This window comes from Amblyraja radiata, chromosome 5 (genome assembly GCF_010909765.2).
Source record: "Amblyraja radiata isolate CabotCenter1 chromosome 5, sAmbRad1.1.pri, whole genome shotgun sequence".
NCBI classification, from domain to species: Eukaryota; Metazoa; Chordata; class Chondrichthyes; order Rajiformes; family Rajidae; genus Amblyraja; species Amblyraja radiata.
Genome location: NC_045960.1, coordinates 20,632,460 through 20,651,552, shown reverse-complemented (window position 1 = coordinate 20,651,552; position 19,093 = coordinate 20,632,460).

The following is a 19,093-nucleotide window of genomic DNA, read 5'->3' as shown; positions in this document are numbered from 1 at the left end:
AGTCCTGGAGTAACTCAGCAGGTCAGACAGCATCTCTGGAGAACACAGGTGGGTGATGTTTCAGGTTGGGACTCTTCTCTAGCATCTGAAGTTCCTTGTTTTTATTTTTTAATTGGCTCTTTGGATCAGAAAGCATTGACATGTACAAGGGTCATAACATTTAAAAGTGGATGATGTTGCTTCAGATGCGGAGTGGAAGTTTATTACAATAATCACACTACAGCATAAAATGCCATGAAAATGTTTCAAATGTACACCTCCACGTGTACCATCTGCATAATTGTCTACAGTTAAGAGTCAAGAGGAAGGTGTCTCAGTCTGAAGATTGGTCTCGAGCCAAAACGTCACCATTTCCTTTTCTCCGGATATGCTGCCTGACCTGCTGAGTTACTACAGCATTTTGTGTCTACAGTGTAAACCAGCATCTGCATGTCAGGGGTTATGGGGAGAAGGCAGGTGAATGGGGTTGAGAGGTTAATGGCGTCAAGTTGGGAAAAGGGGAAGTACAACGGGATCTGGGGTCCTTGTACATCAGTCTATGAAAGTAAGCATGCAGGTACAGTAGGCAGTGAAGAAAGCAAATGGCATGTTGGCCTTTATAACAAGAGGAATCGAATATAGGAGCAAAGAGGTCGTTTTGCAGTTGTACAGAGCCCTAGTGAGCCCTGGAGTATTGTGTGCAGTTTTGGTCCCCTAATTTAAAGAAGGACATTCTTGCTATTGAGGGAGTGCAGCGTAGGTTTACAAGGTTAATTCCCGGGATGGAGGGACTGTCATATGCTGAGAGAATGGAGCAGCTGGGCTTGTACACTCTGGAGTTTAGAAGGATGAGAGGGTATCTCATTGAAACATATAAGGTTGTTAAGGGCTTGGACACACTAGAGGCAGGAAACATGTTCCCGATGTTGGGGGAGTCCAGAACCAGGGGCCACAGTTTAAGAATAAGGAGTAAGCCATTTAGAACGGGTACGAGGAAACACTTTTTCACCCAGAGAGTGGTGAGTCTGTGGAATTCTCTGCTTCAGAGGGCGGTGGAGGCAGGTTCTCTGGATGCTTTCAAGAGAGAGCTAGATAGGGCTCTTAAAAATAGCGGAGTCAGGGGATATGGGGAGAAGGCAGGAACGGGGTACTAATTGGGGATGATCAGCCATGATCACATTGAATGGCGGTGCTGGCTCGAAGGGCCAAATGGCCTCCTCCTGCACCTATTGTCTATTGTAAAGATAGATCACCCAAGATTGATTGGTGGTGTAGACTTGATGGGCAGAATGGCCTAATTCTGCTCGTAGAACTTATGAACTACACAAATGTCTGCCTGACATATGCTTTCATTAGTTTAGCTTAGAGCCACAGCGTGGAAATAGGCCCTTCAGCCCATTAAGTCCTCGACGACCAGCAATCACCCATGCACTCATTCTACCTTACACTCCAAGGATAATTTGCAGAAGCCAATTAACCTACAACCCTTCACGTCTTTCGAGTGTGGGAGGAAACTGGGGCACCCGGGGAAAACCCACGTGGTCACAGGGAGAACGTACAAACTCCGTACAGACTGCACCCGTAGCCAGGATCAAACCTGGGTCTATGGCGCTGTGAGGCAGCAACTCTACTGCTGTGTCACCGTGCTGCCCCTATTACACAAGTAAATAAGAATGGGAGCAGGCTCCTCAAGCATGCCCTGCCATTCAGTATGATCATAGTTTAACTGTGCTTGTCTCAACTGTGCCATAACCCCCAGTTCCTTGTCAATTATTTATCTTTTCAAATGTTTGTCTGGGTCCATTGTGGTTGAGGATAACAACAATATCTTACCTGGTGTGATTGCTCACCACACGTGCTCATCCACAGTTGAAATGACCAACTTCTAACCCCACGTTGAGGTTCCAGCATTGAACCAGAGAGCAAGTATGTTCACCCTACGCATTTCTTTCATGAAACTAAATGCATTGGTACTCTCATGAAAATTGTGGGCAATTAGAGTAATAGGATATTGATATGACATAGAGATGATTAGACACTGGTCAGAACTTGATACAGATTCTTTTTGCTGACTGCTTTCTTAGTTATTTTAACAGACTTTGATAATATTGCTGTCTCATTGTTCTAAGATTTCTGACTGAATTTTACATTGCAGCTTTTTATTGTACAGTGTAGCCAATATAGATAAAGAGGTTCCCTTGTGTATTTATAGTACATAATCTGTTTGATGCTTTTGTATGAAAGCTACATTTTGAATTGTACTATCATGGTTTTCTGGGTGATTTCATATGGCAACTTGTTGTCCTTGTCAATTCTCAGTACTCGTGTGGAAAATATAATCAATATGGTTTAACGATAGAGTTTATATCAATTGCTTATATTGCAGGCTGTGCCCTTGGTATGATGTTTCATATCTATTCTCGTAAAACGAGGAGAGAAGAAATATATTTACAAGAAGTTGGACCTGCAGGGATGCATCTTGTTTGTAGAAACAGCATTTCTCAAATGCTGAGGCTTTATAAGGCACTAGTCAGACCACATTTGTGGAGTATTGTGACCAGTTTTGGGCCCCTTATCTGGCATTGGAGAAGGTCCGGAGGAGGTTTATAAGAATGATCCCAGGAATGATTGGGTTAACATACGATGAGCGTTTGATGGCACTGGGCCTGTACTCGCTGAATGTTTAGAAGGATGAGGGAAAACCTCATTGAAACTCATTGAATAATGAAAGGCCTGGATAGAGTGAATGTGGGGAGGATGTATCCACTAGTGAGAGAGTCTAAGACCAGAGGCCACAGAGTTAAAGGGCGTATCTTTAGAAAGGAGATGAGGATGAATTTATTTACTCAGAGGGTGGTGAATCTGTGGAATTCATTGCTGTGGAGGTCAAGTCAATGGATATTTTTAAGGTGGAGATTGACAGATTGTTGATTAGTGCTGGTGTCAGGGGTTATGGGGAGAAGGCAGGAGAATGAGGTTGAGAGGGAAGGGTAGATTAGCCATGATTGAATGGTGGAGTAGACTCAATGGGCCAAATGGCCTAATTGTGCTTCTAGAATTTATGAACTATGAAATAATCCACGATAATCTTGTTATTAAGGAAGCTGGAATATTCAGTATAAATTTGGTTGACTTTTTTGATCCTTGAGAATGTTTTGCTATGGAAAGGGTGAATGTAACTGTTGACCATTGGGTGTGGGGCATGTTAAAATAGAAGGGTCTCGACCCGGAGTGTCACCTATCCATGCTCTCCAGAGATGCTGCCTGACCCGCTGAGTTGCTCCAGCACTGTGTGTCCTCTACAAGACTCAATGACCTCTTAGTGAATGAAAATGCAGGAAACAGTGGCCTGTGCCAAGCGAGCGAGCACCAAGATCCTTCGCCTGCAACACTAACTCGTTCCTTCGTAGTAGCCTTTGGCCCAGAAAATGCTGTGAATGTAATGATGCGTTAATAACGCCCACTATTATGAATATAGTAATAATATGAATCTGTGAGTCATTGCCGTACTTTTAAAAATTATAAACTCAATATTTTCTGCATATTTTTATGTAGTAACTTCTTATCCTTATTGTTTCCTAATAATCAATTGAAAATCAAGGAACCTGCAGATGCTGGAAATCTAAAATGGAAACAGAAAATGCTGGAGTAACTCAGCGGGACAGGCAGCATCTCTGGAGCGAAGAAATGGGTGATGTTTCGGGTCGAGACCCTTCTTCAGAAAATGCTGGCCAGCCTGCATCTGTAGGAAGAGAGACAGAGTTAACATTTAGTTTCGAAATATAGTGCAGAAACAGGCCCTTCGGCCCACCGAGTCCGTGCCGACCAGCAATCCCGGCACACTAGCGTTATCCTACACATAGAAACATAGAAAATAGGTGCAGGAGTAGGCTATTTGGCCCTTCGAGCCTGCACCGCCATTCAATATGATCATGGCTGATCATCCAACTCAGTATCCTGTACCTGCCTTCTCTCCATACCCCTGATCCCTTTAGCCACAAGAGCCACATCTAACTCCCTCTTAAATATAGCCAATGAACTGGCCTCAACTACCTTCTGTGGCAGAGAATTCCAGAGATTCACCACTCTCTGTGTGAAAAATGTTTTCCTCATCTCGGTCCTAAAAGATTTGCCCCTTATCCTTAAACTGTGACCCTTTGTTCTGGACTTCCCCAACATCGGGAACATGAGGGACAATTTACATTTTTACCAAAGCCAATTAACCTGCAAACCTGCACATCTTTGGAATGTGGGAGGAACTCTACAAACTCCATACAGACAGCACCCAAGGTCAGGATCGAACCCGGGTCTCTGGCGCTGTGTGGCTCTACCGCTGCGCCACCGTGCCGCCATGCATTGTTCCTTGGTGAGCTTTAATTCCATCCATGTGAAAAGCTTTGCGTACTAAATCATACTTTCACATTAAAAAATAAGGAAAGAAAAAATGTACTTCAGGATGTAGATCAGATATCGATCGGGGCAATCAATAAAGCACATCCCCAGCCAGAGGTGTTCAGAGACTGAGAGATGTTGGTGTGCTCTCTCTTAGTCAACTACAAGGTAATAGGTTTCTGCACCTAGACATGGTTCGCTTATCCACTAAAGGCAGTAACTCTACTGCTGTGCCATTGTGCCAAAGTTTTCCTGCAGACACACTACAAGATCTCTGACTGCATTGCCTTAAGGAGACATTGAGATAGCATATTCAATAATCCGGTATCCGATCATTTAAACATCCCAATGGTTTGGCATTTGGTTCACCAGCTAATGCCTCGCATGGCCTCACCATATTGTCACGTGTACCGAGGTGCAGTGAAAAGCTTTTGTTGCGTGCTAACCAGTCAGAGGAAAGATAATACATGATTACAATCGAGCTGTCCACAGTATACAGACACATGATAAAGGGAATAATGTCCAGTGCAAGATAAAAGTCAGTGAAGTCTGGTTAATGATTTAATAACCATATAACAATTACAGCACGGAAACAGGCCATCTCAGCCCTTCTAGTCCTTGCCGAACACTTATTCTCCCCTAGTCCCATCTCTGGGATGTTCCAATCCTGATCCAGGATGCAGTGCCCAGCGGTCCCGGAAATCCCCCATGATGCCCATGGACACCGCGTGTTCTTTAATGACACCCGGGCTCAGACGTAACCCCGGAGAAGGGGCAGGCAGCGTTAAAGGGCTGGAGAAACTCGCTGCAAGTTGCTCACTGGTGTCAGAAGGCTCACTACTTCACAGGGAATTGTCCCAGGCTGCGGCAGTTGCTTGCTGTATACCTGTGGCTGGTTGATGTAAAACCGGCTTTTACATAGCTCCACTGAGGTGGCGCTGTCAACGATGGCAGCCTCCCCAACAGTCTGTCTGTCTTTTCATCTTTTTTGTTATTTTTAATAGACAATAGACAATAGGTGCAGGAGTAGGCCATTTGGCCCTATGTTGTCTATGTGTGTTTTGAAAGTATAATTAATGTTCTTTGGTTTGTTTTATGTGGGGACGGGGGAAAACATTTTTCAATCTCTTACCTTGTGATATTTTTCCGGGTCGTATCTCCGGTTGCTCTGCGGCCTAACATCATGGAGCTGGCATCCTTGCTCAAGACTGTCTTTGAGCCCCACTGCGGGGCCGTGGCCTTACCATCGGAGCCTGCGATCCCTTGCCTGGGATCGACACTCCAACATCGAGGAGCTCGCAGTCTCGGGTAGAGACTGATGTCGGGAAGCTCCAAGCCGCAGGAGGATCGATTAGCCCTGACCCAGGGTCCGATCGCCCGGCGCGTTGAGCTGAGATCCCCCAATGCGGGAGCTTGATTGCCCCAACACAGAGGACTCAACTGCCGGCTACGGGAGCCAAGGCCGTCCCATCAACGGAAGGTTCGAGGCCCCCGACCGCGGGAGAACAAAGAAGGGAAGAGATTGAACTTTTTTTTCACCTTCCATCACAGTGAGGAATGTGGAGGAGTCACTGTGGTGGATGTTCATGTTAAAATGTATTTTGTGTGGCTTGTTACTTTTTATTAGTATGACTGTAGTATTAGTATGGCAAATCAAATTCCTTGTATGTTGCAAAACATACTTGGCTAATAAAGTATGATTTTGATTATGATTTTGATTTGCATCCAATACCTGCCTGGTAATAGCTACAGTCTGGCTACACAATGATGGTGCTCCAGATGGTGTGGGCACCTGGCACATAATACTGGAGCTGCCCACTGATGATTGGCATGTATGTCCACGGGAGCTGAGACATCCATGGGTTGGGCACTGAGCTGCAGGCAGTAGGCGCATCTTAAACCCGCACCAAGTCAGCCAGCACCCCTTGCAAGACACCGCATGCAAACTGTCTGGGTCTGGTTGAGAACGATACAGGTAGTAAAAATATGTTCATAAGTTCGAGGAGCAGAATTAGGCTATTCGGCCCATCGACTCTACTCTGCCATTCAATCATGGCTGATCTATCTTTCCCTCTCAACCCCAGTCTCCTGCCTTCTCTCCATGACCCCTGACACCCGTTTTAATCATCAATCTGTCAATCGCTGCCGTAAAAATATTGATTGACGGCCTCCTCAGCCATCTGTGGCAATTAATTCCACAGATTCACCACCCTCTGAATGAAGAAATTCCTTCTCATCTCTCTAAAGTTACAGTGCATCCTATTATTCTGAGGCTGTGCCCTCTGGTCCTAGACTCTCACACTAATGGAAACATCCTCTCCACATCCAATCAATCCAGGCCTTTCTGACTGAGGTGGGCCTTCCCCCATTGCCAGAGTGAGGACACAAGCAAACTGGAGGAACAGCACCTCATATTTCGCTTGGGCAGCTTACAAACCCAGCGGCATGAATATTGATTTCTATCATTTCAAATAACCCTTGCATTCCCTCTCTCTCTGTTCCTCCCACACCCTAGTCATCCTGTTAGTTTCACTGTTCGTATCCCTTCATTATCCACAGCAAACAATGGACCATTGTGGGCTCCAGCTTTCTAGGTGATCAATGCCAGCTGTAATTTGTTTGGAACCTTTTCATACCTCTAGAGTCGCTCTCCCCTCACTCACAGTCTGAAGAAGGGTCTCGACGTAAAACGTCACCTGTTCCTTTTCTCCATTGACGCTGTCTGACCCGCTGAGTTACTCCAGTATTTTGTGTCTATCTTCAGTGTGAACATTGAATTCTCCAAATTTAGGTAACAACCCTATTTTTTTACCCCTCTCCTTCTGGTGCCCCTGCCCTCGCCTCCATACCAGTGTATGCCCATTTTCCCCACCATCCGCCCCAGTTTCCCTCCACCCTCTCCTTCCACCTACATCCCTCCCGCTTTACATTTCACTCATCTTCTCTCCTTATCAAACACCCTTTTATCTTTTTCTCCCCTTTTTGTCTTCCTTTGTCACCTGTTTCCTTCACAGCCTGACCATTTTCCAGATGGCAACTGAACCATCCTACCAACAATTAGAGAGCAGTCCTGAGCTACTATCTACCTCATTGGAGACCCTTGGACTATCTTTCATCGGACTTTACTGGGCTTATCTTGTGCTAAACATTATTCACGTTACTCCCTTTAACATGTATCTGTACACAGTGGACGGCTCAATTGTAATCATGTATTGTTTTTTCCTGCTGACTAGGATGGAACAAAAGCTTTTCATTGCATCTCGGTCCACGTGACAATAAACTAAACTCAAACTCAAAATATGGCAACTTGTGCACGTGTGAGTTATGCAAAAAGAATTTCACTGTGCAATGCACACATGACAATAAAGCACTATTAAAATAATGGAATGTTTTTCCCAGACTCAACAATTCAATGATTCAGTGATACTTTATTGTTACATGTACCCAGGTACAGTGAAATGCATTGTTTTGCATACAACCCAGTAAAATCACACAGCAGACTTCACCTAGGCTGTACACAAGTGTCACCACGTTTCGGCACTGTCAAAGTTACAAAAGTTCACCGAACAGTCCTATATACCAAAGATTATAGAGCAGAGCAAGATGCGCCACTCTGTGAAAAAAGCGTAGTATGACATGGGTATGACATGATGCCTTTTTACAATAATATTAATAAAATTTACAATAATATGAACTAAATAAGTGAAGTGATGGATGCTGTATAAAACACTGTTCCCTACAACACTGATTACACCAAAGATGATAGCGCGGATCAATCTTTGGAACGGATTACACCAAAGATACTAGAGGAGCATTGCCCGCTGCCTCGGGAGCGCCGACCGCGGGCAGACGCTTGAGGCTTTCCCGCCGGCCGCCTTCATCTGGTATCGGGGGGGACCGAGAATCAGTCCTGGATCAACTCAGGTGTGGAGGAAACGTCCTCGTCCCCCAAAGATACTAGAGGAGCCTCTAGTATCTTTGCTTTTCCCTGCGACCTGATGTAAGAGCAGATTGTATAACTGTGGAGTCCGTCCCCGCTACCAAACATGTCGCGTTTGGCATAAACAAATGGCGGCCATGATGTTCCGTTACGTACTACACGTCAGTCCATTGGATTTCGGAGGAGTGGTCTATCTTGCTCTGCTCTATAATCTTTGCTATCTACTGCTTGCTGCCGCACAGCCCAACTTGGCCACACCGGCCAACATGTCCCATCTACCTGCGTTAGGCCCCTATCTCTCTAAACCTGTCTTATCCATGTACCTTATGGCTGAGCAAACAATTTCCACAGTTCTATGATTACTTTATCTCCTTTTCTCAAACTGACAGACGTAAATGGTGATGGGTTGGCTAGTAAATTTGCAGATGACCCAAAAATTGGTGGGGTAGCGTACAGTGAAGAAGGAAGTCAAAGGATAGGATCGGTCCGAGTCAGCATGGATTTACGAAGGGGAAATCATGCTTGACAACTCTTATGCAGTTTTTTGAGGATGTAACCAGGACAATGGACAAGGGAGAGCCAGTGGATGTAGTGTACCTGGACTTTCAGAAAGCATTGGATAAGGTCCCACATAGGAGATTAGTGGGCAAAATTAGGGCACATGGTATTGGGGGTAGAGTGCTGACATGGATATAAAATTGGTTGGCAGACAGGAACCAAAGGGTAGGAATTAATGGGTCCCTTTCAGAATGGCAGGCAGTGATTAGTGGGGTACCGCAATGCTTGGTGCTGGGACCACAGCTATTTACAATATATATTAATGATTTGGATGAAGGGATTAAAAGTTACATTAGCAAATTTGCAGATGATACAAAGCTGGGTGGCAATGTGAACTGTGAGGAGGATGCTATGAGGATGCAGGGTGACTTGGAGAGGTTGGGTTAGTGGGCAGATGATTGGCAGATGCAGTTTAATGTGGATAAATGTGAGGTTATCCACTTTGATGGGCAAAACAGGAAGGCAGATTACTATCTAAATGGTGTCAAGTTGGGAAAAGGGGAAATACAATGGGATCCGGGGGTCCTTGTTTATCAGTCACTGAAAGTAAGCATGCAGGTACAGCAGGCAGTGAGGAAAGCGAATGGCATGTTGGCCTTCATAACAAGAGGAGTTGAGTATAGGAGCAAAGAGGTCCTCCTGCAGTTGTACAGGGCCCTAGTGAGACCACACCTGGAGTATTGTGTACAGTTTTTGGTCCCCTAATTTGAGGAAGGATATTCTTGCTATTGATGGAGTGCAGCGTAGGTTCACAAGGTTAATTCCCAGGATGGCGGGACTGTCATATGTTGATAGAATGGAGCGGCTGGGCTTGTACACTCTGGAATTTAGAAGAATGAGAGGGGATCTTATTGAAACATATTAGATTATTAAGGGTTTGGACACGCTAGAGGCAGGAAACATGTTCCCAATGTTGGGGGAGTCCAGAACCAGGGGCCATAGTTTAAGAATAAGTGGTAAGCCATTTAGAACGGAGATGAGGAAAAACATTTTCACACAGAGAGTTGTGAATGTGTGGAATTCTTTGCCTCAGAGGATGATGGAGGCTGGTTCTCTGGATACTTTCAAGAGAGAATTAGATAGAGCTCTTAGGGATAACAGAGTTAAAGGATATGGGGAGAAGGCAGGAATAGGGTACTGATGTGGATGATCAGCCATGATCACATTGAATGGCGGTGCTGGCTCGAAGGGCCGAATGGCCTACTCCTGCACCTATTGTCTTTTGATACAGCAGGATATGGGTCAGTTTAGTGGCCATGCAAGTAGATAGAGCATGTGGGATACATATCTTCGGCAGTTGGAGTATAAGAGTCAGGAAGTCTGGTTGCAGCTTTATAAAACTTTCTTTCGTCCCATCCCTCTACCTCTGCCTCTGCCCGACACCTCCCTCCTCCAATCATCATGCTGAATCATCATGTCCCGTCCCCCCTCCCTCCCCACTGCCAGCTGACCGACGTCTCTCTCGTCCAATCGGCACCCTCGATCATCAGTCCCACCCCGCACTGTCTTGCGGAAAGCGGAGATTTTGAATAGATTTTTTTTTCACCGAGTTTCAAAATCCGGATTACAGTACATGAGGGGGATTGTCCCCCACATCTCAAAACATGGAGGGGACATGTGTTCCCCTGTCCTCCGCGGGATTTCCGCCCATGGATACAGCATGGAAACAGGCCCTTCGGCCCAACCTGCCTCATCTACATGAGTCCCACCTGCCTGCGTTTGGCCCATGTCCCTCTCAACCTGTCCTATCCATGTACAGGTGCACAACCTTTTATCCGAAGATCCAAATAACGAAAACCTCCGAATAGCGGCCATTTTTTCGGTCCTTGAAGAAAGGTCCTTGAAAACGTTCACCGAGGGCGGCCCGCAGAGGTGACAGCGGAACCTCTGGTCGGTCCTCGAAGAAAGGGGAACTAAATCCCCATTCATAAAAGAGAAGGTGAGGGTATATTGTGCGGGAGGGTTAATAATTGACAATATTCTGCTGCCTGCCCGCTGAGTTAAAAAGTTCCCACGGTAGACTCACGATACACAGTGTTTCGTGAGTCTTGCGTGGGAACTTTTTAACTCAGCGGGGCAGCCAGCAGCAGACTGTCGCTCGCTTCAGTTTCACCCCACCTACACCCCTCTGCTTCCCGGCCATGTGTGTGACCCCTTCCCTCCCCTCTCCAGCTCCCCGCCCATTGCACCGGCGCGGGGGCTTGCACTGTCTACGTCGGATACAGCAGGTCAGTGCAGTCCGGAGACGTCAGGACCAACGGGACAACGACCCCCAGGCCCACTGCAAGCACGGAGATCCCAGAGACCCACAGCCAACAGCAGCCCAGCCCCGCTCCAACTACAAAGGAACCTGGGTTGCGGATGACGGGGCGCAGCTCGGGGCGTCGTAGGGGCCCATCGGGGAGCGGGTTCCTGTTGGTCCTGACGTCTCCGGCCACCTGCCATCCTCCGGGAACTGTACCGCCCTTGCAGGAGAGTGGGGTTGTTTGCAGTTGCAGAGGGAGGGGGCAAGGGCAGTTCCCAGTCCACGGGGGTGGCCGGAGACGTCAGGACCAACGGGACACCGACCCCCAGGCCCACTGCAAGCACGGAGATCCCAGAGACGCACAGCCAGCAGCAACTCCAGCCCAGCCCCGCTCCAACTCCAGAGGAACACGTAGGGGCAGAAGCTGACGGTGTGCAAGGTACGTCTTGTTCTTGGGGTGGCGGATGAGGGGGCGCAGCTCGGGCTGTGGGCAAACTGCCACTTGTCGCCGTAGCGGCCCATTGGGGAGCGGATTCCTCTGGAGTTGGAGGGGGAGGGGGGTATTGTGCTGTTTGATCGCCCCCTGCTACCCCAGGGACAGGGAGACACAGCGGCGTTTTAGACTGGTGCGCAATCACTTCCAAAGTTCTGCCCACACAGTCAGTACACCTCTCCTACACTGCATTTCATACAAACATTTATTCTGCAAGAAAAAACTACATTGAAGACTCAAACTCGCGACCGAGTTTACTGCCGGGATCAAGGCGCAAACTCGCGACCTTGCGGATATGAGCCGAGCACTCTACCACTGAGCCAGCCATTAAAATCTACGCTAAAAAATTTCCATTCCGAAGACCGACAAATTCTGAATTACGAAAAGTGTCTGGTCCCAAGGCTTTCGGATAAAAGGTTGTGCACCTGTACCTGTCTAAATGTTTCTTAAACGTAGCAATAGTCCCTGCCTCAACTACCTCCTCCAACAGCTTGTTCCATACACCCACCACCCTTTGTGTAAAAAAGCTACCTTTCAGGTTCCTATTAAATTTTACCCCCCTCACCTTAAATATATGTCCTCTGGTTCTCGATTCCCCTTCTCTGGGCAAAAGACTCTGTGTGTCTACCCGATCTATTCCTCTCATGATTTTGTACAACTCTGTCAGATAACTTCCCCATGGTTTGACTTTTCATTTTCTCTCTGAACGATCTATCTCATCCATTTATGCTCGCAGGAGTTTCCCCTTCATTAACAGCTGTGCCTGGACCCTAAACTATATAGTTCATTCCCCCGAGCTTCCCCACCTTCCCCCTGCTCGTTCCTCATTTAAAACCCATCTCTTCGCCACCTAATGCTTTAGAACATAGAAACATAGAAATTAGGTGCAGGAGTAGGCCATTCGGCCCTTCGAGCCTGCACCGCCATTCAATATGATCATGGCTGATCATCCAACTCAGTATCCCGTACCTGCCTTCTCTCCATACCCTCTGATCCCCTTAGCCACAAGGGCCACATCTAACTCCCTCTTAAGTATAGCCAATGAACTGGCCTCGACTACCCTCTGTGGCAGAGAGTTCCAGAGATGCACCACTCTCTGTGTGAAAAAAGTTCTTCTCATCTCGGTTTTAAAGGATTTCCCCCTTATCCTTAAGTTGTGACCCCTTGTCCTGGACTTCCCCAACATCGGGAGCAATCTTCCTGCATCTAGCCTGTCCAATCCCTTAAGAATTTTATAAGTTTCTATAAGATCCCCTCTCAATCTCCTAAATTCTAGAGAGTATAAACCAAGTCTATCCAGTCTTTCTTCATAAGACAGTCCTGACATCCCAGGAATCAGTCTGGTGAACCTTCTCTGCAACTCCCTCTATGGCAATAATGTCCTTCCTCAGATTTGGAGACCAAAACTGTACGCAATACTCCAGGTGTGGTCTCACCAAGACCCTGTACAACTGCAGTAGAACCTCCCTGCTCCTATACTCAAATCCTTTTGCTATGAAAGCTAACATACCATTCGCTTTCTTCACTGCCTGCTGCACCTGCCTGCCTACCTTCAATGACTGGTGTACCATGACACCCAGGTCTCGCTGCATCTCCCCTTTTCCTAGTCGGCCACCATTTAGATAATAGTCTGCTTTCCTGTTTTTGCCACCAAAATGGATAACCTCACATTTATCCACATTATACTGCATCTGCCAAACATTTGCCCACTCACCCAGCCTATCCAAGTCACCTTGCAGTCTCCTAGCATCCTCCTCACAGCTAACATTGCCCCCCAGCTTAGTGTCATCCGCAAACTTGGAGATATTGCCTTCAATTCCCTCATCCAGATCATCCTGGGCCAAAAATTCCTTTGCGGAGCTGAGGGGCGTTTAGCTATTGTGAAGGCGCTACATCAACGCAAACGGATGCAGTCGCCTCAGGTTAGAAAGACTACAGCATCACGCGTAGCTGTCAGCTGTTCACAATGGTTTGGTCTGCCGTTAGGAGTGGCAGGCAGGTAGCTCGCTGTCTCCCCTTCCAGAGACAGATGAAGTACATACACACCTTAATCCAGGTCTGTTTAGTTCGCCATCTGCCTCTGTCTGTATCACTCAAATTGGCTGGCCACAATCTGCAATCACCACTTCATCTTTATTATGGTCCCCCCTATCAGGGGGTGGTGGGGAGAAAATCTTCCAATACCACCCTGTCATTCATTCTGCAATTCAGCTGTGATTCAAAGGCCTCATCCCCCTGTAATATGGCTTTGGAAATGCGTATCAGGTGGAAAGAAATGAAGATTAGCTAGTGGGTCTGCCGTTTAAACACAGCATGGTGTTTCAGCGGGGCTGGCGAGTCCAAGTTTACTCATTCAAAGAGGCATAAGCAGCTTCAAATATATGCTATCCATTAGGAAATTGTAACAATCTAGAAATTATTGCCAGTGCCTGAATTAGCTGAAATAATATCTTAAGCCCGGTGGTGCAGCGGTAGAGTTGCTGCCTTACAGCGCCAGAGACCCAGGTACGATCTTGACCAAGGGTGCTGTTTGTACACAGTTTGTGCATTCTCACCGTGACCATGTGGGTTTACTCCGGGTGCTCCGGTTTTCCCTCACACTCCAACCACGTGCAGGTTTGTAGGTTAATTGGCTCCGGTAAAATTGTAAATTGTCCCTAGTGCTAGTGTACGGAGTGATCTCTGGCCAGTGTGAACTTGGTGGACCAAAGGACCTGTATCCGTGCTGTATCTCTAAACTAAACTAACCGTTATCAAATATGTACGTTGGTGACAATAACTTTTAAAAGACATTTGGACCTGCAGGGTATATGGACAGGTTCCAGATTCAGGGACAGTTTCTTCCCAGTTGTTATCAGGCAACTGAACCATCCTATCACCAACTAGAGAACAGTCGTGGGCGACTATCTACTTCATTGGAGACCCTCACACTATTAATTGGACTTTACTGGACTTTATCTTGTGTTAAACGTTATTCACTCTATCCTATATCTGTACACTCGATTGTAATCATGTATAGATTTTCTGCTGACTGGTTAGCTCACGACAAAAAGCTTTTTACTATACCTCAGTACAGGTGACAATAAACTAAACTAAAGAAAGATCTAGAGGGTTATGGGTCAACCATTGGCAAATTGGACTAGCTTAGATGAGGTATCTTGGTCATAAAGTCGAACAGCACAGAAACATACCCTTCAGCCCAGCTTGCCCATGTTGACCAAGGTGCCCCTTCTACGCTATTCCAAACTGCACGCGTTTGGCCCATATTCATTTACACAGCACAGATAGGTTGGATGGAAGAGTCTGTTTCTATGCAATGACTCCATTGAAGCCTGGCAACTATAACTATGTACTTATATCATGGGTAGGTTTATGTCATTAGCTCACCTGCATATTTACATGATTACATAGAAATATACCTGAATCAGAAAGTGATGGAAATACTCAACAGGTCAGGCAGCATCTGTGGAGACAGAAACAAAGTGATTAGTTTAGTTTAGTTTAGAGATACAGCATGGAAACAGGCCCTTCAGCCCAGCGAGTTCATACCAACCAGCGATCCCTAGTACACTACCACTATCCCATACACGGGGTGGAAGATTGCAACCTTCACGTGGTCCGCCCTGTTTCGACTAATGCAATCAACTCGACGTGCACAAACGGAAGATCAAATAGAACAAGTTGTGCTACAACTTTAGGCTGTGCACGCCACACGAAAGGAGAAGCAGAAGATCCCATACACTAGGTATAATTTACAATTGTACTATGCTATTTAACCAAAGTCTTTGGCATGTGGGAGGAAACGGGTGAAAACCCACGTGGTCATGGGAAGGCATGGTGGCCACGGGTCATGTCCGTACGGAGTTTGCACGTTCTCCCCGTGACCTGCGTGGGTTTTCTCCGAGAACTTCGGTTACCTTCCACCCTCCAAAGATGTACTGGTTTGTAGGTTAATTGGTTTGGTAAATGGAAGAATTGTCCCTAATATGTGTAGGATAGTGTTAATGTACAGGGATCATCGCTGGTTGGCACGGACCCGGTGGGCCGAAGGGCCTGTTTCCACGCTGCATCTCTAAACTAAACTAAGCATACAAACTCCGTACAAACAGCACCTATAGTCAAGATGGAACCCGGGTCTCTTGCGCTGTAAGGCAGCAACTCTACCGCTGCACCACCGTGCCACCAACTTCTAGTTGATCTCAAACACCAACTGATTCTAGCCCCTTCTGCTGTGGGAACATGATTCAGCTAGAATTTGAGAAAGAAAAAATAGCAGCAACAAAGACGTGTCATTGAATGGTCCTCTGATCAGCCAGTGTAATCAATACTTGGTGAAGCGAGGTGAGATTCATAGCTGATTGCCTCTTTCACTGGTCAGTGAGCCATTTAGTTTACAATGAATCTTTATCGCTGATATTCATTAGGAAATTGTAACAATCTAGAATTTATTAGCAGTGCCTGACTTGGCTGAAATGTCTTCGTTTGCACCCTTTGCAAAACATGTATGTTGCTGATGGTCAATGTTTTATTTCAAATATATTAGTTGATTTACAAAAATGTAACACAGAGTGTTCATCTATCACAGAGATACACACAACTGCAGATTCTGGAATCTTGAGCAAAAACAAGTTTATTTTAGCGATACAGTGCGGAAACAGGCCCTTCAGCCCACCGAGTCCGTGCTGACCAGCGATCCCCGTACACTAACACTATCCTACACAACAAAGGCAATTTACAATTTTACAGAAGCCAATTAACCTATAAACCTGTACTTCTTTGCAATGAGGGAGGAAACTGGAGCACCCGGAGAAAACCCGCGTGGTCATGGGAAGAACGTACAAGCTCTGCACAGACAGCACCTGTAGTCAGGATCCAACCCGGGTCTCTGGCGCTGTAAGGCAGCAGCTCTACCCGCTGTGCCAGTCTCTAATTTGATTATGATGGTTACTTTCCACAGTCAGCATGAAATGTGGCTGGAATTGCTGAGAAGAAGGGCAGTGTGCTTGACCGGCTGAGATACTTTGTTGTGGGTAGTTGATTCTTAGAAGAATAAGTGCTAGTGGCTTTTAAGAATAAGGGGTAGACCATTTAGGATTAAGAATAAGGGACAGAGATTAGGAAAAACTTTTTCACCTAGAGAGTTGTGAATCTGTGGAGTTCTCTGCCACAGAAGGCAGTGGAGGCTGTTTTCAATGAGAGTTAGATATAGCTCTTAGGGCTAACGGAATCAAGGGATATGAAGAGAAAGCAGGAACGGGGTGCTGATTTAGCATGATCAGCCATGATCATATTGAATGACAGTGCTGGCTCAAAGGGCCTAATGGCCTACCCCTACACCTATTTTCTATGTTTCTATGTTTCTTGAGAGTTGTTGGAGCTAGACACATCCATGCAAGTGCAGAGAATTCCAGCACATTCCTAACAAATGCCTTATAGATGGCGGAAAAAATTTGGAGCATCAAAATTTACCACATGATACCCAACCCCTGACCAGAATGAATCAACATGTTTATCCATTTTTTTGGTCCAGTTGGTGACTGACCACCACAGTGTCGATAGTGACAAAACCTGGTCTTACTAATGCCACAAAACACTTACTTTAATCTAGTTTACAATATTGTTGTCACGTTTAGTTTAGTTTAGTTTAGTTTAGAGATGCAATGTGGAAACTTGCCCTTCGACCCACCAAGTCCGCACCGACCAATGATCCCCGCACACTAACACTATCCTACACACACTAGGGACAATTTACAATTTTACCAAGCCAATTAACCAACAAGCCTGTACATCTTTGGAGTGTGGGAGGAAACCAGAGATCCCGGAGAAAACCCACGGAAGTTACAGGGAGAACGTACAAACTCCGTACAGGCAGCACCCGTAGTCAGGATCGAACCCGGGTCTCCGGCGTTGTAAGGCAGCAACTCTGCCGCTGCGCCGCTGAAGAGAGGTACAATGAAAAGCTTTTGTTTGCGTGCTAACCAGTCAAGGAATGATACTATACATGAATACAATCATGTAATACAAACTAGTAACCCTTGCATCGTCCCTCCCCCCCCCACCCTGGTGGTCATACGAGTTTCACTGAAGAAGGTCTGAAGAAGAGTTTCGACCCAAAACGTCACCCATTCCTTCGCTCCGGAGATGCTGCCTGTCTCGCTGAGCTACTCCAGCATTTTGTTTCCAGCTTTGGTTTAGACCAGTATCTTCAGTTCCTTCTTACACATACTAGTTTCACTGTTAGAAACATAGAAACATAGTAAAATAGATGCAGGAGTAGGCCATTCGGCCCTTCGAGCCTGCACCGCCATTCAATATGATCATGGCTGATCATCCAACTCAGTATCCTGTACCTGCCTTCTCTCCATACCCCCTGATCCCTTTAGCCACAAGGGCCACATCTAACTCCCTCTTAAATATAGCCAATGAACTGGCCTCAACTACCTTCTGTGGCAGTGAGTTCCAGAGACTCACCACTCTCTGTGTAAAAAATGTTTTTCTCATCTCGGTCCTAAAGGATTTCCCCTTTATCCTTAAACTGTGACCCCTTGTCCTGGACTTCCCCAACATCGGGAACAATCTTCCTGCGTCTAGCCTGTCCAACCCCCTAAGAATTTTGTAAGTTTCTATAAGATCCCCCCTCAATCTTCTAAATTCTAGCGAGTACAAGCCGAGTCTATCCAGTCTTTCTTCATATGAAAGTCCTGCCATCCCAGGAATCAGTCTGGTGAACCTTCTCTGTACTCCCTCTATGGCAAGAATGTCTTTCCTCAGATTTGGAGACCAAAACTGTACGCAACACTCCAGGTGTGGTCTCACCAAGACCCTGTACAACTGCAGTAGAACCTCCCTGCTCCTATACTCAAATATAGTTATCCTGTTGTCCTGATAAGTCACAAATATAGAACATAGGACAGCACAGCAGAGGAACGGGCCCTTCGGCCCACAAGGGAGCTCCCAGCGAGCGCTGTGCTGGAGCGGTCCAGGCACTGAGGCGCGAAGGCGGCCGAGACCGGGTAGTGATGTCGGCGAGCGAGCGTTCGGCGAGTCGGCGTTCCATCAGGGGAACGTCAACCACGTGATTGCTGCCGACCGGCCGCCACGAACAAAGAGGACCTGGGGGAGGGAGCAGAAAACAAAGAGGGACTGGGGGGGGGGGGGGGGGGGGGGGGGGGGGTGGGAGGGGGGGGGGATATGGAAGAAGGACAATATTGAACACCTTTGTAACTTTGTCAGTCCCCTTTAATCTTGCATTCTTGAACTGTATGCAAACAAAGCATCTCACTGTACAAACTGCATCTGACAATACAGTATCAATCAATCAATTCATCAATCAATCAAACCGATGACTGTGCTGAACATGATGCCAGGTTAAACTGATCTCATCTGCCTGTACGTAGTCCATCACTATTCTCTGCATTTCCATGTGCCTATCTAAAAGCCTGTTAAATGCCACTATTGTGTCTAAACATTCAGCTGTGGTTGAGTA